Raw genomic sequence first — 22,635 nt, forward strand, 5'->3', positions numbered from 1 at the left:
AGCTAGATTAAAACATTCTAACAATTAATTCTTTCATGTCTAAGAAATTTAGCTGAATATTTCATAAACCTGGTATGAATATGCATATAAACTCAATCTCCTATTAAAAAAAAAGTTAGGAAAGACCAGAAAATAATATAAGAACTCACTATTTTTAATCCCAGGACTATCTTCAAAAACATCAGGAGAACCAGTGAACAAGTCCTTTTAAATGACCAAAATGGGCCCCATATGATTAAGAATGCAAATCCAATAACAGACTTAAGGAAAGCTCTCACAGAGGTGGCAAGTTACTGGCTTTCTTGTCTATTTACCTTGCAGTTTTGGAGCTCAGCAGAAGTGTCCATTACATACAGCACACAGGGTTAGATGAACAGTTCCAATGACCTTGTCTGAACCAAATTCATTTCAAGCAGTTTGCTACATTTCTTAAATAGAAGATGAGCCTATTCTATCTATGGCCCACATTTGGACTGGATCACTGAACTATTGCCCAACTCTTATAAGCTAAGCACTAACATGCACCAATCAACAGGCAGCCCATAGCAGAGGCATCAGGAAGGTCAAAATACACACACATAAGAAATTGGCAGTACATTATAGAAGAAAGCTATTTCTAAAGATGAACTTTGGCTACTAAAGCCTTTGAGTGTTATTCAACCTTTGTTAGGAAAAAAAAAAATCAGTCCCAATGTAACCTGTAATAGTCTAGCTAAAAAAATGTTGAGAGAAATACAGTTTTATTTTGCAACACATTATTTTCATAAGAACATGAATCAAAGAGATGGACTATGCCAATTTCTTCATAGCTGAATTGTTATAGGATATTGTTCTAGTCTTTACTAATGACTTCTTGAGGTTGGTTATGCTGTGATTAGGATTTGGAAGGATAGAGGTCTAAGACCTTGCAAAAGAAACTTTTTTTTTTTGGTTCGGTATCACTACAGAAAAAAAGCATTAAGCTAACTTTGACAACCTAACGAGGATAATGGTAATTGCGTGTAGTCATTGCTTATGCTGTTTCAAATGATGGGAATGAATTGAAAAGCAAAGGTGTCAAGCTAACCACAAACTTGAATTTTGAAAAGTTATAGTATAATAAGCAATAACATCAGTTGTTAGACTTACTAAAACTTACACCAAAACTTATGGATGCAGCAAAGGCAGTTCTAAGTGAAAAGTTCATAGCAATAAATGCCTACCTAAAGAAATAAGCAAAAAAAAAAATCTCAAATAAATAAGAAAAATATCAAATAAGTGACCTAATAAAAGCAGCTAAGAGAAAAGTTCATAGCAGTAAATGCCTACCTAAAGAAATAAGAAAAAAAAAATCTCAAATAAGAAAAGTCTCAAATAAATGACCTAACTTTACACCTTAAGAAACTAGAAAAAGAACAAACAAAGCCCAAAGTTAGTAGAAGAAAGGAAATAACAAAGATCAAAGCAGAAATAAATGAAATAGGGGCAAAAAGAGAAAAGATCAATAAAACCAAGAGCTGGTTCTTCAGAAAGATAAACAAAATTGACAATGTTTGGCTAGATTCAGTAAGACAAAAAGAGAGAGGGCTCAGATAAATAAAATCAGAAAGGAAAGAGGAGACCTTAAAACTGATACCACAGAAATACAAAGGATCTAGGTGACTACAATGAACAATTATATGTCAACAAATTATACAACCTAGAAGAAAATGGATAAATTTCTGGAGACATGAAATCTGGATCATGAAGAAATAGAAGGTCGGAACAGACCAATTACTAGTAAGAAGATTAAATCAGTAATTTAAGAACTCCCTACAAACAAAAGTCTAAGACCAGACAGCTTCACTGGTGAATTCTACCAAACATTCAAAGAAAATAGAAGAGGAGGAAATATTTCCTAGTTTATTTTATGAGGCCAGCATTATTCTGATACCAAAATCAGACAAAGATATCACAAGAAAAGAAAGGTCAATATCCCCAAAGAACATAGACACAAAATTCCTCAACAAAATATTAGCAAACCTAATTCCACACAATACATTAAAAGGTTCACACACTATAACCAGGTAGGATTTATGTCAGGGATGCAACGATGGAAATCAGTTTGATACACCACATTAAAAAATGAAGGATAAAAATTGTAGGATCATCTCAATAGATGCAGCTGAAAGCTTTTCCTCTAGGATCAGGAACAAAACAAGGATGTCCACTTGTGCCACTTTTATTCAACATAGGATTGGAAATCCTAGCCAGAGCAATTAGTCAAAAAAAAGAAATAAAAGGCAATTATATTGGAGAGGAAGAAGTAAAACTGTTTGCCAATGACATGATACTACGTATAGAAAATCCTAGGGGTGCCTGGGTGGCTCAGTCAGTTAAGCATCCAACTCCTGATTTCGGCTCAGGTCATGATCTCACAGTTTGTGAGTTCAAGCCCCATGTTAGGCTCTGTGCTGACAGCATAGAGCCTGCTTGGGGTTCTCTCTCTCTATCTGCCCCTCCTTGGCTTGCACACTTTCTCTCTCTCTCAAAAGTAAACAAATAAACGTTAAAAAAGAAGAAAATCCTAAAGACTCCACAAAAAACCCTACAAATCTGTTAGAACTAATAATGAATTCAGTAAAATTGCAGGATGAAAAATCAATACACAGAAATCAGTTGCATTTCTATACATAACAACATACTATCAGAAAGAGAAAGTTAGGACATAATTTCATTTACAGTTCCATCAAGAAGAATAAAATACCTAGTAAGTTTAACTAAGGAAGTGAAAGTCCTATACACTGAAAACTATAAGATATTGATGAAAGAAACCGAAGACACAAATAAATGGTAAGATACTCCGTGCTTGTGGAGTGTAATAATTAAACTTATTAAAATGTCCATACTATCCAAAGCAATCTACAGATTCAATGCAATCCCATCAAAATTCCAAAGGCAGTTTTCACAGAAATAGAACAAAGATTTCTAAAATATGTATGGAAATATGAAACACCCCAAATAAGCAAAGAAATCTGCAGAAAGAAGAACAAAGCCAGAGGCATCACGCTCCCTGATTTCAAACTCTATTGCAAGCTATAGTAATCAAAACAGTATGGTATTAAAAGAAACATGTAGATTAACAGAACAGAATAGAGATCCCAGATATAAACCCACGCATATATGGTCAATTAGTTTATGACAAAGGAGCCAAGAATATGCAATGGGGAAAGGATAGTCACTTCAATAGATGGTGTTGGGAAAACTGGCCATACACAAAAGAATGAAACTAGACTACTACCTTACACTATACACAAAAATTAATTCAAACAAGATTACAGACTCGAATGTAAGACATTAAAACTCCCAGAAGGAAACTTGACATTGGTCTTGGCAATGATTTTTTGAATTTGATACCAAAAGCAAAGGCAACAAAAGCTAAAAATTAACAAGTGGGACTACATCAAACTAAAAAGCTTCCACCCAGCAAACCATCAACAAAGTGAAAAGGCAACTTACTGAACGGGAGAAAATATATACGCGATAAGAGGGTGGTAGATATGCATAAATATATAAAATACTAATACAATTTAATAGCAAAAAATCTGATTACAAAATGGGCAGAGGATTTGAATAGACATTTTTCTAAAGAAGACATGCAGATGGCCAACAGGCACACGAAAAGATGGTCAACATCCCTAATCATCAAGGAAATGCAAATCAGAACCACAATGAGCTACCACTTCACACCTGTTAGAACGGCTATTTATCAAAATGATAAGAAATAGGGGCACCTGGATACTTCAGTCGGTTAAGTGTCTGACTCTTGATTTAGACTCAGGTCATGATCTCACAGTTGTGAGTCAGGCTCCATGCTAAAGCATGGAGCCTGCTTAAAAATATCTCTCTTTCTCTCTCTCAGTCCCTCCCCTGCTCTCTTTCTCTCTCTCTTTCAAAAACAAACAAATAAACAAACAAACAAACAAACAAACAAACAAGTAAAAGCAACAATGAAAAGTTCAAACTAGTGATGAAGTTATTTTTGTTCATTAGGTTGTGGATGTACTTTCTTTTGATTAAAAAAAAAATTCATAGAACTTACTCATGACCTCCCTCCCTCCATCTCTTCTTATCACCCTATTTCCACATCCATATGCTATCAGACAGTTGAAGAAAAAGAAACAAATGTGACCGGAAGTGCTTCTGTGGGGACACTCTCGGTCAGTTCTCTGTCCTCCTCAACTGCAACTTGCACTCACTTATCTGAAAATCTATCAATTTAATTGTTTCAATACTTCCTCTCAGGGGAATCTGCATTTCCTTAACTGTCTTTACAAGATGTAGATTCAGGTTTTTTTCACAGGCAATTAAGGAAGTATGGCAATTATGTTTGTATGTGGTGGTGGATTCTGCCTTGGACTTTTCAAATTTTTCAATTTCACCACTTCCCCAATTGAAGAAGCCAGTGTTGCTTATAGTTTAATTGCAAATAAAGATATATACATAGGTTTGCCTACATCATATATATTTTTTTCCTCTCAAAAGTTATAAGAAATATTTAGGGATTTTTCTGTCCATATACTTCATGGATTGTTCCTACTGATGTCAGAGTGATTTACATAGAAGTAGAAGAAAACATAAATATTTTGCACTCAAACTTCACTAGCATGTTCTTCAGTGGTGCTTTCCTCACAGTCAATCTCCACCAGTCCCCGGCTCTTGGTTAGCGTAGGCTTGAAGACTCTTCTTCACAAAATCTTTCTTCCCTAGAAAACTCTGCCTGTGAAATTTCCCTGTAAATACCTGAATTTTCTGATTCACCTAACAATGATCTAGGAATTGAGGATATTTCCTGCCTGCTCTTTCACCCCCTACTTCGTGAAAGGATTAGACTGTAAACAACCTGGTAGGGATCCTGCAGGCCAAACTAGGGCTGAGCTGATCTCAGCAGGCAGGGAACCTGTGGCAGTCCGTGAAACACAATTATGAAAATAGAAAGGATTCGTCCGTACTTTCAGGAAGACATTATGTTGTTTCCAAGACGAGACTTAGCAAGTAAGCCGCGTTAAAGAAACCAAGCGAGACAATATGATTTCAAAGAGTCCAGCAGAGGTAGATTTCAAAAAGTGCCGACTGGCCAGGGCTTTCTCAACTGCAGCTTCATTTTCAGCGTCTGCCAGTGGCCTGCACCAGACGCTTGAAGGGAAGTCCATTCGTCTCTCACCAATGAAGCCCAAAGTACTCGTGCTACAAAAGGATTCCTTTCTTGTCTCCAGAGGCAAGCATCCATTTGTGCCCCAGAGTCTGAGAGTTCATAGCTTTCTTTCAATTTTGTTAAGTCTGCACATGCGTGGTTCCTCCTGTGTGATTTGGTCCTGAGGAAGTGACCCACCCACAACTCCACAGAGCTAATTAACCCCATACTGAGTGGGTTTTTCCCCTCATTTCACACATCCACTCAGTGCTTTAAATGACCCAGCAGTAGCATGATCAGATGATTTTTTTTCTTCTCAAAAAAAAAAACTGTATAGTGATGGGAGAGCTAGGGTATATCTGCTCTAATTCAAAACAGCAGTGTAACCCTAAAATATTGCCCAATAACATTTTATCAGAGGGTGCAGAAATGCTCAAAAATGCTTGAATTAAACCCTTTAATGTTATTCAACTTATTGAAGTTTCTATTTTAAATAACAAGTAATACATAATAAATACTGAGGTAGAGAAGTTTGATCTCTATCCAGATTTTTTTTAACATCTCATTTTGCTAGAAAAACTAAAAAAGACCTAGCCTCCTTCCTTATCTTTAAGAGCCTCAAGAGAAGGGCCAATGAGAAGAATGATATAACTCATCTTTTTTTTCCATTTCAAGGAATAGGCTCATGTTTTTCTAGATTTATTTTTGCCAAAGTGAATGCCTCGAAAACTCAGAGATGCTCACTGTTTTCTAACTTTTCAGAAAAGAAAAAAGTGAACATGATGATGGTGGGTGATTTAATGGAAGCAGCTTGTCGACGTGATGAAACTGAAAACGCTTTTACAGAATATGTCCACATGCTAAAATAAAAACAAAATCTTTAACATCATGTGTATGGTGTAGAGTGGTTTGTGTCACGGCAGAAGAAAGGAGAATTGTTAATTTAGACAGTAAGTGTGAGGTTCTGCTAGAAACCCTCATGGGTACATCACGGAAATAGTTCTTGGTCAGACAAATGGAGCCAGACAAGTTCTAGTTCTTTCAGAAGCTATCAAAAGGGCAATCAGATTTTAAGTCTGTCATCTCTGCTACATGATAAGAAAAATTATTGGCTATTTCCTTCAGTTAGACTAGTCTATGACTTCAGAATTTTAAAGATTTATACATAAATGGACAAGCAAATGACCTCCCCTGGATGTCCCATCTTAGGCAAATGGTCAGTTCTCTCTCATTCTCAAAAGCCCGTGTGCCAAACTGGCTCATTCTGGTATGACTCGGTCATAGAGCATGCACGTCTTGTGTGAACTTTCAACCTCTCTTTCCTCTGCAAAGTGATTTATGTGCACACTAGTAAATGCCCAAGAATTCCATAATTCTTAGCACAGCAGAGAGTCAGTACAAGGGGAAACCTATCTAACATTTAAAATTCTTATTTGAAGTGTCTTAAATACTACGCTTTGGGACCAAAGACCTTATGAAGTTCTAAAACACATTCAATATTGTTCCCTAAGCTTCTTGTAGGTGTGGCTGCTAACCGGGAGTGTCAGGTGGGTAAAACTGATTAAACAGGCAAAAAGGACGTCCAATGAGGCACAGGTTTTATGTGTGTGTGTGTGTGTGTGTGTGTGTTTTACCTACAGTGGTCAGAAATTTTGTATTTGACATATAGCCTAAATCAAACTCTTATATCTGTGCTTCCAGTCTTTGGCTGAAACTGCTTCATCTGCAATAGGGTTGTTGTGATTTCCAAGACTCCTGTCCATCAGGCTTTTTCAGACTCACTGATGCTTGGGATTCTGAAGCCCTTACCGTGGTCTATGAGACCCAATCCCTCATTACCTCTCTTGACCTCATTTCCCATCACTTTCATGTAAAAGTGGTCCAAGTAGCAAGAGAATATGATTGCCTAGATGGGTGAACAAGAACAGGAATGTGAATGGGATTAAAACGAATAAATCAATAAAAATCAGTGACTTTATGCCCTTGTTAAAATTCAACTATCTCACTGGAGAACCTAACAAAGTTTCTGAACTTTCCTTGAGAATTGGTTACATAAGGAAGAATATGCAAAGCATTGCCCACATGGAGGCATGTATTAATTCATTAATTTAACAGATATTTTTTCAGTCTATTATTCATTACTCTGCTAATTGGACTTTACTCTTGCTCTCAAAGACCTTTCACTCTCATGTATGCTTTAGACACTTATACCTCCATTACCACTGACAAGTTATTAGCCCACCAGGTTAGGTAATGTAACAACCTCCCCTTGTTCCTTATTCATTCTTTTCAATTGCCCTGTGACATCCACTAAGGCCTCATGAACGACCTCCGTGTGGTCTATATTATCAACTCTATTTCTTACCTAGATAAGAAACCCCTTCCCCACCACCTACATTTTCTTTCTCAAACAGCCAAGAAAATATTATAAAAGTCTGCCCAGAACTATTTAAGTGTTAGAAATGGGTCCTTACAGACCTATTTGAAACATGAATTTTTTTTGGAACAATTAATGGGGCCTCAGCCCCTAGGAAGCATATCTTGAACTACAGGCAAATTATGAGTCAATGGTCTGCCAGACACAGCACTCACTACTCTCCAGGATAGAACATTTCAGCATACAAAAGAGGATCCTGGTCTTATTCGAGTAATCCCCGTCTCAGAGAGGATTTAATGGAGCACATGTCTCTAGCCTCTATGGTCCTTATATAGAGGAGAACCTCCATCATATTTTAGTCTTTTCTAAACTTCACTATCTTAGGTCACTATGTTAGTGAACATGGGATAAAAGACACTAACTCTTCCTCAACTTATTAAATTTTTTCTTCCTCATATGCCCAATAAACAAAAATGGAAGGATTTAATATATGTACAGAACAGCAAATGTTCTCTCCCTACTTCTTTTCAAATACTTCCTTTTTATTATAAACAGTGGTGATGGAATTATAAATACCATTGTTTTACATCTATGTTAATACTCTTATTATCTTGCATAAACAGAAGTGAACAAATACGTACATGACACCAATCAATCCCTTCTTTAAAAATGCAGTTTTCATCTTTCTAAATAGTAGAGGGAGAACTAATGAATTCAACTTGTAGTTTACCTGTTTATATTTTGAATGTTAATAAAGTAAAACCAAATTATTTCTAGAGTTCTTTTTAGAGATGCATCAGCCATTAACACTCTCCATGCCAGCATGGGATGGGGGAGGGAGAAACGAATGGCAGTGGGTCCCAAGAGCCATTGGTGGCTTAAGGGGCTGGAGAGGATGTTAAGCTGCTAGGGCAGGAGATTCGGACCTGTTGGGTAGGTGGGAGATATTTGCTGGCAGTAGAAACATTATTTTTGTAGAACAAATGGCTAGGAGGAGGTCATGTGGGGCACTAGGTGAGAGGAATATCCAAACATAAAAAGTACTCTTAGGGGACTGGGGCAAAGGGAAATCACTACTCATTCCATCTCCTCACTGGTTTTCCTTCTTCTCTAGCGTGCTTTCTCTTTTTATTACTACATTTTCTCTCTTTCCTCCATTCGTCAGCTGTCGTTCATTTGCCTCTTTATAACAAAGAAGCATGTAGGGACAATTTTAGGAGACAGTGAGACCAAAAAAGAATTTAGAGAAGACTTATGATAATATACTATACATTCATATGTACAAGAAAATACAACCTATATTTGATTGACCAAGAACTAGAAACTGGGACTTTTGAGATTTAAAAAATTCATGGTATGTCTGGTCATATTAATCTCTAGACCAGCTGGTTTTTAGCAGTGCTGGAAAGAGCTTTAATAGAGTCATGAGTAGGAAAAAAAAAAAGGAAAAAATGGAATTTTATAAGGATTTATATTTGTAAGGAAAAAGGATCTTCTTCATAGTTGTCTATTGAAGTTCTCACCCAAATTATTTTTTGAACTTACAAATAGACCATATCAAGAGAAGGAGCTTAAAAATTCTCATAGGTTTAGGCAACTACTAAACCCTGTGTATTATGTTCATCATAGTCACTCAAGCAAGTAGAGGATAAGTAGAGCATGGTATCTCACAGTGAATAACATGGTTGGTTACTTTGCCAGTCTGACATAGGGAGACAGGGCCCACAGGAACAGGGGTCTCCTTATGAATACCATAAAGAGACACCCAGGTTCATCTGAATACATAGGGCATGAGGGGTTAGTTGTACAGTGTCAGATGGGAATTACCTAAAAGTATTCTCTAACCAAGCACCAACTTTTTAGCCTTGTCTTTTTGGGGAAAAAAATCCAATATAAAGCTTATGAGAATACTTCATTTGGTCACTGGGTGGGGGAAGGTTGCTGAGACAAATGACCACATTTAATGCCTAAAGGCAGGAGGAAACAAGGAAAAAGAAACACAGAAAGGGAGAGTGAGTGCCAAAAGAAGGGTGCCAGCTCTGGAGACTCACTAACAGAATAGAGAATCTTAGAATGAGAGAAATAAATGAGCGTGCTTTAAGGAAACATCAGTACATTTTTGGAATCAGGGGCAAAAAGGTAAAAATATTTGCCTCTTGTCATTTATCACCATTGCCCCATTTATTCTACTTTTATATACACAAGTAACACGCATTTCCTAAGGATCTGCAAATTGCAACAATGGTGGTAATGACGGCAAAGCATTAAGTTACTTTAAATCATTGGCTAAGCTGGGAATGAAATCTTAACCTGCAGGCTTTTTCTGGGTCCAGTCTATGCCCTCCAAAGTATTCAGTCTGCTTTCTGTGGTTTCTCTCTGACCGGTGTCAAAAGATATGTGTGGTAGGGGCAAGCTTCTAGAAAACATGGTTGCACAAAACAAGTACTCTACCTTCTTACCAAAGAGTTTTCGATTTTCACTTTTTCTCTCTTTTTTTCCCCCAGATTATTAATCTCCAATTTCTTCTCTACCATCCGGGACCCTCAAGGTTGTTAACTTTAAAGCACCTCATCCATGGTTCTCAAATGTACCTGGCTAGTTCTTGAGCCCAGATGAACCTGCTCATGTGTGTTCTCAGCTCCCAGGCTGCTGAACAATGCTGGAGAAGACTTCCCAAATTGTACAGCTTGGGGCCTCTCCAGAGTCCTGGTTTCCAGCTGGTGTTTCAGAACTGTTACAGTTCTTTTATTGTTCCCAGTAATTTTCCTTTTTTATTCCCTGGCTTCCATTTATCACTCTAATTAACTCCTTATAACTTACCTCCTACTCTTCATTCTCAACTAACCTTGTATCTTTTTTCAAAGAGAAACAGAAGTCATCAAATAGCATCTCATCCTTCCACCTCTCTCAGAACCCACCCATAACGTCTCAGAGACCTTTCTCTCTACTACTTACAACCTGCTCCAGGATCTCACTATATTAATTACTCCTTTCTTCTGTTTTTTCCATTTTGTTTATTGCCTGCCAACATGCTTCAGCTGTCCTCATCTAAACAAATAATAAAAGCCATAACAAACCAGCAAATAACAAACCATCTTCTGTGGACAACATCTTTCCCTTCTTGTACCACCTTCAAGCTTGCTAAAACCCACATTTATTCCTCAATGCATTAAAATCTGGTTTCTTTAGCTGTCTCTAATTAAACTGTCAAGGTCACCAAAAACCTCTGAATTGCTAGTTTTCAAAGTCCATTCTTTAACCTCATCGTTTTATTTCTTTCTTTTTAAAGTCAGGTTCATTGATGAATAATTTACATACAATTCACCCATTTTATACCCTTCTATGGTTCGAAAAGTTTTGAATTCTGTGCTGGTTCCTTGATGTCTGTAAAATAAAGACCAAATGCCTTTGATTCCTATACAATTTCCTTCTGAATCTTTAGCAGTCTTCCCCACAAAACCCATTGTTGGTCACACATTATTCAACAAAATGTGCTATATACATTCATGCCTCTTGGACTTTCTTCACGTTCCCCCTCTATATTATAAACACACAAGTTTTTGTGTAATATAGTAAATGCTATTAATATCACCCTATCAGTTTCCATACAGACTCATGAAACTAGATGTTATTTTGAGGAGTTGATGTTTTCAAAATAGAAATTAACCATCAAAATAGTACAACCTTAAGATTTGTTATTTTAGTATTATGACACTATATTTAAATTCTGCCCCCTTGTACCACAGAACACGACTATATTTGGGAATAAGGTCATTGCAGATGTGATTAATAAAGTTAAGATCAGGTAATACCGGAGTAATCTAATATGACTGGGGTCCTTATAAAAGGGGAAATTTGGACTCAGACATGAACACAGAGAGAACACCATGCAAAGATGAAGGCAGAGATCAGGGTGATGTTTCTAGAAGAAGAAAAAAAAAAAAAGAAAGAAAGAAAGAAAGAAAGAAAGAAAGAAAGAAAGAAAGAAAGAAAATACCAAAGACTTCCAGCAAACCACAAGAAGTTAGGAGAGATCCATGGTACAGATTCTCCTGAGAGCCCTCAGATGGGACTAACTATGAGGACTAACTAGGTGTCCAGCTTCTACAACTGTGAGACATAAATTTCTATTGTTTAAGCCACCCAACTTATGGCACTTTGTTATGGCAGCTCTAGTAAATGAATATGCTTAGTAAATGAATCATTTTTGAGTACATGTGAATACTCATTATCTCATTCACTTATCAAATACTGAGTGCCTACTATGTCCTAGACATGCTCTAGGATGTTAGGATGCATGCCATCAAGATATATTTGTTGAATGAATGAATGAGAATTTTATCATGTTCCTGCATTTTCTTTTTTAAAAAGTTTATTTATTTATTTTGAGAGAGGGAGAGAGAGAGAGGAAGAGAAAGAGAATCCCAAGCAGGCTCTGCACTGTCAGCACTGAGCCTGATGTGGGGCTTGATCTCACTGATTATGAGCCAAAATCAAGACCTGAGCCAAAATCAAGAGTTGGACCCTTAACTGACTGAGCCCCCCAGGCATCCCAGTTCCTGCTGTAATAAGCAATTAATATATCAATCAACATAGGATTGACTGAATGAATGCTTTCCACTTACTCATTTGACAAATATTTCTTGAATACTTACTATGCATCAAATACCATTCTGGACCAAGAGGATAAAGTTATTGATAGGACAAATTCTCCACCTTCCTGGAGCTTAAATTCTAGTGGGAGAAACAGACATCAACCAAGAAAACTAGTAAATAAATTACATAACTTCTCTCTGTGCCCCACACTGACAATTATACACACTTATCCTTCTAATTCTTCAACAATGCTCAGGGCATCAGTAATACTTTAAAATATTCCTAAATACCATGCCCTGTTCTTTTTCTTACATTCCTGAAATCTCTAAATAATCCTGAAATATCCCTAAGATTAATGAACTTAAGCTGTTCTCTAGACTTTCTGATTTAAGTATGATTTTAGGAATTTGCATGCTACTTTCGAGTCTACAAATAATGATCAACACAATAAAGTCTGATAGTGGGGGCAGGGTAATCTATAGGCAGTGCACAGGTTGGAAGTGTTTGGGGAGGGCTTCACCTCAAAAGCTGTGTTTCTCAGTCAGTCAACACATATTTCTTAAGCATTTACTGTGTGCCAGCCCCTGTGCTGAAGATAGTGGAACTGTGGGTAGAGCAGGCATGGTGCTGAGCCACACTGAGATTCTAATCTACAGGGAAACATCTGAACAACTAATATCATAGTCCATTCCTTAATTTCAATGATGATAAGGATATATGAAAAGTGTTAGGAGGATGCCTGGGATGGGGGACTTTGCCATGAGGGTTTTGTGAGAAGGCTTCCTTGGGGAAGCAATGCCTAAACACTGCTTTGGGTTTGGGGTAGGGGTATTTGTTTGAGCAGGGATGGCAAAGTCTTATGTTTTTTCTTCCTCATCTCCTTTCATCCACGTGCACACATTTCAAACACTTAAAAGCATTCTTCAAATATACTAAGAACACCAAAACTAAAACAAGAGAAGGGCCCTCCAGAGGAAAGAGGCCAAAAATAGAAGGAAAAAAAAACCCCCTAATCTCACCATTTGTTTTGAAAACACCCCAAATGATTAAAACATATTATAAACTAAAACATATGAACTAATCACTTGCCAAGTTTCATTTTTAAATCAGTGCTGTTTTTGAGGTTCATAAACTGAGAAAGAGTCTTCAAATATGAACTTGGTTTTTCTTTTCTTAGCCTCCACTTGGCTTGAAGCATTTGCTATTAGGCTGTGTAGAGGGAAAGGGATCCAGCTGGTTAGGAACATGTGGCACACATCTACTAGAATGTAAGCTCCATGAGATCAGGGTGTTGTTTGTTCATGATGGCATCCCTGATACAGAGAAGAGTGCCTGCAAGATAGTCGAGATTCAGCAATGATGTGCTGAAAGACCAACTGAATGAATATTCTGGGACTTTGCAGGAATTTTCCAACTCTCTTTTCTTACCCAGGCTACATCTTGCTCTAGGCCAGTGGTTCTTACCCTGGGGCAATTTTTGTCCCCATCAGGGTACATTCGACAATGTCTAGAGACATTTTGGGTTGTCAAGACTGAAGAAGTTGCCACTGACATCTAGTGGGTAGAGGTCACGGATGCTACTAAACAACTTAACAATGTGCAGGACGGTTCTGTACAACAAAGATTCATCAGTCCCTAAATGCTAACAGAGCCAAAGTTGTAAAATGCTGCTTTAGGCCCTTTGTTTCTATTGGGTTATACCTGGAAGTACAATCCTCCACTATATTTGAGAGGAAGTTGAATCCTAGAGGAAGCAACCAAAAGAGATTTCTTACTTCATTCTCCTTCCTTTTTCCCAAAAGAATTGCCTCCACCCTAATGCACTTTGGGAGACAGCCATTTTGCCTTTTGCCCTCATGGGTCAATATGCATTTGCTGGGGAAATCATCTAGAAAAGTCTGTCTCTACAATGGCAGTGAATAATTTTTATAGCTTATTGGTAATTTCCCTGAGTTTACCTAAGAATATATCCCACTTTCAGTAAAATTAGCTTGTTTACAGACTACTCATGTATCCCTAAGAAAAAAGAATGTCTTCCCCTAACTCAACCAGTTTATCTGTATCTGGTCAGAAGCTATGCACCAGTCTAGGTTTATTCATGATAAGTAAGATCAACTTCATGAATTCCAACAAAACCCAATAATGTGCCTGTAGGAAGACTGAGTTTATAGCATTTCCTCTGCTTCCTTCCTTGCCCTGCATATTAAAATAGTACTATCTGATTCTAGTTTTAATGGGGAAACTTCCATGGTGCCAAAGGAGTACATGTGCCGATTTCCCAACTCTGATGGTTGCTCCAGTAATCTTGGTATTGTGGCATGTGTCCCAGTTACCATAGAGACTGCATACACTAACAGTGTAGCACTAAGATTGGTGGGGAAGACACATTTCACAGAAGCTTTTTTGGAGGGATAAAGATAAGACACAAGAAAGAAAGTGAGACTGCCAATAAAGAGGCACAGCAAAGAGAAGTCCCTGACAATCACAGATTCTAGAAATTCGGGACAACAGAGATTACAACTACTACTATAAGACCAACATACACTTTCCATTCAAAGGCTGTCTCTGTCAGGAAAATTTCAACTATGAGGAGAAAAAACAGATACAAAATATTCTAAAATAAAAAGGTAAATAAATGAACCAAGGTATAGAGGTACCAAGGTATAGAGGTGACAAAAGTGGTATGGCCACAAAACATGTTTAGATAATTCAAGCCAAGGAAAAAATAAGTAATCTAAGAGCACAATGAAATTGGAAGTTATATTTCTATAGGATGAGTGACTTACAGAGAGACTGGTCCTCAGGGAGTAACTGAAGTTCTAAGTGCCTCTGTTTCCTTCACTGCAAATGGAAAGAAAACCAGTAAAAGATGACCACCCTCTCATTTTTTAACAGAGGTCTCCTTACATATCCCAATGGTTTGTGTTATGACAGATGAATTTGATCCATGCCAAAGAAAATCGGACAAAAACTCTTAGAGAATACGTAAATTAGGGGACATTGTTCATCATGTAAATATGTTCGTTCCATAGTTTTTTAAAATAATGAGAGCTTAGAGTTCACGAATGGTGTGAATTCATGCATGTTCTTTTTCTTTGCATACAATTTTGAGGTATGCATTTATTACAGCTATCGGGCATGTATGCAATGTAAAGGGTCCAGGTGTTGAATTGTAGATGTTTTTAAATAAGAAGGCTGGGACAGGATGTGGGCTGGTATAGGGGATGAGTAAGAGTGAATTTAAGAGGAAATTACTCTAGGAAAATGTCAGATAAGTGATCAGAAGTTCCTTAATGTCCAGGTCACATCTGTCTATGTTTATTCCACATACTTCACACAATTATGTCCATTGCCCATTAGACATCCATGTCTCCCAGTCTGAATTAACATCAATATGTTAATATCTTTCAAATCTGTATTTTAAGCCATTAGTTCTCTCCTGACCTCTGGCCCTCTATAGCAAATGACCTACTGGAAAATTCCAGTTGGATATTTCAATACGGCCAAAGCTGACTCATCTTCTCCCTCAAAGTTTCTCTTCTTCTGTTCTCTATGTGAGCAAATAGCATCACCATTCACCCATATGCCCGAGCCCCATACCTGGGAACCATCTGTTGCTTTTTCATCACCCCTCAAATAATCATCAGATTTGTAATTCTAATGTAATTTCTTTTAATAACTGAGGGAGGTTTTTGTGCATAGAAAGCAATATTTACAGTTAATTGGATTTAAAACTATTGTGTGTGTGTGTGTGTGTGTGTGTGTGTGTGTGTGTATAATACTCTATCAGTCTAGTAATTTCAGTATAAAATAAGAAAAAAAAACTTTAAGGAAGGGTGAGGCCACTAGGTAGAAAATATGGAAACTCAAACTATTTCAGCTGTCAGTCAGGCAGTTGGAAGAATGAAAGTTAGGGTCTCATCTGGGAATGCCTTCCAGAATGATTCTAACAAAGTCACCAATGAACACACTGAATATTTTTGTAGTAACTATAACAATGAGGGATTCTAAGTCCATATCCTACAAAGGGATTTTTACAACTCATGTCTTCTAAGTTCCAATTCCACTCTTACCTACCTCTTTTATAACCACTTTCCACTTTATAGCCTGATAAGGATAGGCAGTATTTTATTTTCCCCCTCAACCCAGTTTGTTCATTCTGGTGACCTTTTACTTATTGATGTTTCTCACATTTCTAGGTCTCTTGCTCCCGCTGTACCACATTAGCTCAGGCCTCTGTTGTCTATCACTTGTGATATGGTAACAGTCCACTGTACTATGTTCTCTTTATTTTTCTGAGCCTCTGCACATGTCACTACCTGTGTCTAGAATGCTCATATTCCCTGATAAACATTTACCAAATGAAAAAGAAAAGTACTTTAGATGTTGCTGCTTTGGGTGCTAAACAGAAAGAGTGGCCTATCTAATATTCTGGATAAACCTACACAAAGTACACTTACTTTCAAAATTAATTTTGAAGAATCTGAAAATTTTGCCATGGAGAGTCATGGGGCCCTTGCCACAATATTAAGTTTTGTATTTAATAAAAACATCTGCAAACTCAGGGAAAGAAGCACTCATTCTTTCTTCATTCATCCAGCAAATATTTACTGAATACCCTTTATAGGCCAGGCACTGTTGTAGACACTGGGGATTTCTTAAAGTAGAAAATAGACAAACAAACAAACAAACAAACAAACACCCAACAACCCAAAACCATACAACAAAACCCTGCAATCATTGGGCTTATATTCCGTGGCAAGGGGAAATAAATATATAAATAAAACCTATATCTGAACAGAATAAATGCTATGAAGATTAAGGAAGCAAAGCTTCTCAGTGAAGCTTGAGAGGAGTGTGTGAGGGATCAGGTGCTCAATAAGGACATGGAAATTAATAGGGAAAACAATGTATAGTGCCTTCTGGACTACTGTAAAGGCTTTGGCTTTTCCTTTGAGTAGATGGATTCCTTTGAGAGAGTTCTGAGCAGAGCAGTGATTTGGGCTGACTTAAATGGCCTTACCTACATTACAAAGAACCACTCTGGCTACCATTTTGCGAATAGACTATATGTGGCAAGGCCACAAACAGGGAAGATAATTAGGAGGCTACCGCAATAATCCAGGTAAAAGGTGATAGTAGTAGGGGTGGTGAGGATAGGAAGTGGTTAAGATTCTGAATGTATTTTGAAGATCTGCAGAATTCATTGCTAAAGTTGAATTTGTGATGGAAATAAAAAACTGGGAGAGAAATAAACCTTTGGGTTTAGCAACTCTAAGGATGAGGTACTGTTTATCAAGGCGGGGAAAACTATTTGCTGAGTAAAATAAGGAATTCCATTTGGGGATGTTAGGTCTCTAATGTCCATCAGACTCACACTGGAGCTGTCGAGGAGGCAGCTGAACATGTGAACCTAGAATTTAGGCCTGGACTAGAGGTATGGGCTGGAACAAGCTTGGGTGTGACAATGAAGGAAGTGAATGGAGATAAAGACAGGAGGTTCAGGGATTGAGCTGTAGGTCCCTCCAATGTTTACATGTTGCAGAAATGAGAATACACCAGCAAAGGAGACTGAGAAAGAATGGCCAGTGAGGTAGGACAAAAATCAAGTGAGTGTGGGTCTCAGACTAAAAGCCAACCAAGTGAAGAAAGTGTTTTAATGTGAAAGAATAAGGAGCCATAGAAAACAATCCTGGCAGATGGGGGAAAGACAAGACTGAATTAAAGGACTTGGCAACTTGGAAATTACTGGTGATCCTAGTGGTGGGTGCAAACGTTAATGAGAGAAAGATCAAGAGAGAATTAGAGCATAGAACAGGAGAGTGTCTGTAGTTATTGGAGGCATTTCTTGAGAAGCTTTGGTATAGTGGGACTCAAAGGAATGGGATGGTAGCTGGCAGGGAGTGTGGGTTAAAAAAGAGTTTTTTAGAATGAGAGAAATTATGACATGTTTGGGGGCTACAGGAAAGATTTAGAAGATAGGAACAAATTGGTAAAGTAAGAGAAAGCAAGGGTATCTTTCAGGGGCACTGTTCACGAATGTGTGTGAACAGGGTGGGATTGAATGCACAGTGAGGGATGGACTGAGACGAGAATGCACAGGGATTATCCACAGTTATTGGGGAGGAGGCAGTGTGTGGGCATGCCTGCAGATGGAAGGGTAGGTGTGCTGGAGAGCCAGTGTTCACGCAAGTTCTTTTTTGACTGTTTCTATTTTCTCAGTGAAGTAGGAAGGAGGGTCATAAGTTGAGAGTAAGAATAGGGAAGGAAATGTTGGAGGTTTGAGAGAGGGGAAAGACAGGAAATGCTCTTGTGGAAATACGGGGAAGAGAATGGATAGGGAAGTGTAATATGGTTGCAGGGCAGATCTAAGCGCCTCTTGGAGTGATCAGGAGTTTACAGTGAGAGTCATCAGGTTACTTGTGTATTTTTCTCCAGCCACTGTTAGCTGGCATCAGGCCTGGAATAGGTATGGAACTGCAGATGATCACTATGGTGGGGATTTTCCAGGAGAGGTCAGTGAAGAGAAGATGAAAGAAGTTAAGGGCATATGCAAGGAAAAGATTAAAATTGTTGTCCAAGGAATCTAAACTATATAAGGAAGTGAGAATATGAGGGGCTAAGGGTGGAATCAATGAATGAGAGGTCATAGAAGGTTCAGGAGTTGTTGTAATAAGGGGGATTGCAAAAATATTAGGTGGTGGTTGAAGAGAGGGATGCTTGAAATTGAGATTATGGAAAAGTTGTAATTATTAGTAATTAAAATGCCACAAGTGTAACCATATAAGTGGATAGCTACAGTAGGGTGGAGGACAGATCATAAGACAATCAAGGAATTGAGATGCAAGGTGTTGGGAAAGATTATATATTTAAACACAAAAATGACCAAGAACTGTCATAAGGTGGAAATAAAAAGAGGTCAGTGAGCCAGTGACAAAAATCTTTAAGAAATTGAGGGTGGCAGCCAAGGCTTTAGTGGGTCACTGCAACAAGGAGGGATTATGGGGCCAGAGAGCTTTCTTACCCCCTCCCCAAGTTTTCCTTTCTCTCTTTCCATCTTCCCAGTTTATATGACTGGCATTAGCTAACTCTTAATTTCCCTGCCTACATAGCTATAAATCACCTGTGACGTCCCTTTGTGCATTCTCTTCAAATTATATCCAAGTCCTAAGAATTTCTACTTTCAAATATTTACTCTTTTCTCTCCATTTTGGGCCATCACTATTCCTGCCAGTGATTCTCTTTTCTACCACTCAGTTTAATGTTCTTCATGGCACTGATGACTCTCTGAAATTATCTTTTTCATTTATTTGCTTGCCTTTTGCTGGAGGGAGGTTCTAATTTCCCTCATCAGAATGGAAGTTCAAAAGGAGAAAAGCCTTGTCTATTTTGTGCCTGAAACATAATACACCATCAAAAAATATTTCTGGAATGAATTCATCAGTGACCCTATCACATGCTGAGGAATTCTGATCGTCTCCATTTCACACACTGGCCTCACTTTACCATCCTAACTTGTTTCTCCTTACTCTTCAGCTCAAACCATCCATTTCACCCACCAATGGCATTTTACAGCTTCCCCAAAACACCCTGTTGATTTCCATCCTCACGATGTCATCATATTTCTCCCTGTTTTTAATGTCGGTTCCCCACACACCATTCTTCAAGTCTCAGCTTGGGTCTCATCACCTGGATGGCTTTTCCAGGATTACTCTAAGGTCAGCTTATTTCTCCCTTCCAGAAAATTCTGCTATGACTAATAACATCAACTGCCTTATTTTTTCTAATTGATGTAGGTGTGTCAATGTCAGTCTTATCTTCTCACTTGGAACATAGCATCGTTTTTTGGCTTAGGGATCCTGACTTATATCTATGGTTCACTCCCTAATAACTAACAATGTAGGACCAGATAATGGATGTTCAAAAAAAATACCATGGCTTCATTGGACAGTTTTACTGACTTCTGTCTTCCTCAACAATCTGACAAACCTGACTCCTGTCTCACCTTTTATTCTGCTTTTAGCTATATCTGACCATTCTTTCTGCTATACAGATATTGTGTCCAAAACCAGACCCTCTGTCCACCACACAGAATTCTACACCCTTGCATTGCAATTTCCATAACTAAATCATTATCTCTGCCATTATTGTTCCTGGAGTTTCTTGGCAATTTTAGTATATTCGGGACATAGCTGCCAAGATCATCTTTCTTGGTGGATTTGATTCTTTCGTTTAAAAAAAATCCTTGCAATTCTTTTCCATCAAACTTTATGTATCCCCTTGGGGTTTATTTTTCCTTGGCTCCATCCTTGGTCTGGTTCTCCTCCACTTTTTCTAACTATGTTCAGTCCCTGCTTTTAACTCAATTTGCCCTTTGTCTCATTTGAAGGAATCAGCTTTCACACCTTCTTTCAAACCACCCTGTATATTTAGAATAGTTTCTCAAATAATATAAAATTTATAATATTTATGAATAAATGACACAATGCCAAGATATTCTGTCTCTTCTTTCAAATAACATCTGAAGATGCACCTGCACCACTGAGTTCTATATTTAAGATATTGAATAAGTATCATTCATCCATCTGTTTTCATTCTGTCTTGAATTTTTTGGGACCTGCTTAAGAGTTGTATTGTGAGGTCTTTGGGGCTAGAGACTGTCTGGCATAGTTCACAAACTGGCCTTTGCTCTGTATATTCCTGTTTCTTTGACAAATAAATAATAATAATAGCTCACTGTGCATTTTTACATTCCACTCATAAGTCCCCGGAAAAAGGAAAACTAATAAACAGGGATTATAATAGAAACACTGAAACAAAACTAACCTCTTACCAGGTTTTGCTACAGTAACATAGACGTCTATAGACTAATATTCTAATAAATAATTACCTACTTAAGTCATTTGTAAATTGTTCCTTTGCCAACATTATGTATCATATCAAATGCCTATGTGGTTTATAGGACAGGGAAAAACAAGTAGAACATTACAGCTATGTGGGGGATCAGAGCAAAAGCAGCAAAATAAGAGGTTTACTCTGCTGGGTGCACAGTTTGTAAGAATTAGTCTCACAAGTAGAACTACTTGACAGAATATGTGCCTGCTCTCCAGCTTCCCTCCCCCCCCCCTTTCCCTGCAGTGCTCCACATCTCTTTTCAATAATGGAAGACTTTCTTTCTTCCTCCTCCTCTCCTCTCCTCTCCTCTCCTCTCCTCTCCTCTCCTCTCCTCTCAATCTCTTTCTTAAATTTCAGGTGGGAAGTATACATTTTGTGTGAAAAATCTGTTTTCCTGTGAATATAACAAATGTTCTGCTTGAAGCTGCTCTATTAAAATGGCAGTATGTCTAAGGAAAAAAGAGGGGACTGTGTTTAATGGCTGTAACGCCCCCCTATTTATCTGCAGATGAGCTACATTTAAACTCCAATATTCAAAGGAAGACCAAAATGCTATGATTGCCTTGTTACTGCAGTGGCCACTAGATGGCAGGTCCAAAAATCTGATTGGAGCTTCACAGGAGGGCAATTTTTACATGGGAAATAGAATGTTTCTGCCACTCAAGCCAGTATGGGTTTATCAATAAGCCTCTTCTCTCTGTCAATACATTGGGTGGATAAGACAATATCCACATTACTTCACAGGGCTGCAGTGAGAAGGAAGCCTTTTAATATCAAGGTCTGTAGAGTACTGTCATCACATACTCACATACCCAGATGCAGCTGGATCTTGAAACTTCCATCAACAAACATTCTCAGATCTGGTGTTTATAAATGTTCAGCTGTATTTCATTATCTAACAGTCTTTGTAATACCTTGCCATAATCTCAAAGATACAAAAAGTAGTGGTCTAATCTACCTCTGTAGAAACACATGGAGAAGACTGTCAAACAGGCTGGATGGGTAATACACATAGCTGTATTCTGTACACTTAATATATATTTACCAGTAGTTCCAATTGAGTATTTTATATCTCTGTATACCTCTCTCTCTCTCTCTGCCTCTAATTTTCTATATAGAGGGTGACCATATATTCATGCTAAGTATTCTGGAAAAAATAATGTTTATATAGAAGGAACCTATTATTTAATAGAAAAACATAATTAAGCCTCATGACTGAAACTGACATGAGTAAATTTAGGACAAATTCTTTGTTGTATCCGGTATCATTTCCATTTTCGTGCACTGAAAGGGAGACTTCGAGAAGCGGATCTTATGAGACCATAAAAGAAGTCATTCTGAGGCAAATTCTTCTGAAAATAGATTGAATTCCTCCCTTCATAATTTTTTTCTTTATCTTTTTTTTTTTTTTTTGTTACCAGATTATTCCGATATGAGTGATTTGACTACATGGACACTGAGCACTTTTCTTTATCTTTTAATTAAAGAACTGACCTTATGATTTTTAAAAGTAAAGAATCACAAGTTCTGAGATAATTTATCATTCTTGCTTAAGAAAATATGTTCTAGAGTCAATTGTATTTTCGTACAAAAGCTGTGACATGCATTTTGATA

General features: G+C 37.7%; 1 protein-coding gene across 25 annotated transcripts in view; it reads right to left on the reverse strand.

The window, feature by feature from the left end:
* The window catches only part of ZBTB20 (zinc finger and BTB domain containing 20), a 774,657-nt gene that overhangs the window by 175,425 nt on the left and 576,597 nt on the right, over positions 1–22,635 (reverse strand). For 2 of the 25 annotated variants that reach the window (XM_040485001.1, XM_040484994.1), the window contains one exon: positions 14,913–14,967. The exons of the other annotated variants lie outside the window; for them this stretch is intronic. The gene's annotated coding sequence lies outside the window, so the exon portion shown is untranslated. The remainder of the gene's footprint in view (positions 1–14,912; positions 14,968–22,635) is intronic. 25 annotated transcript variants of the gene reach the window in all.

This window comes from Herpailurus yagouaroundi, unplaced genomic scaffold, assembly GCF_014898765.1.
Source record: "Herpailurus yagouaroundi ecotype Mexico unplaced genomic scaffold, PumYag 162, whole genome shotgun sequence".
Lineage (NCBI taxonomy): Eukaryota > Metazoa > Chordata > Mammalia > Carnivora > Felidae > Herpailurus > Herpailurus yagouaroundi.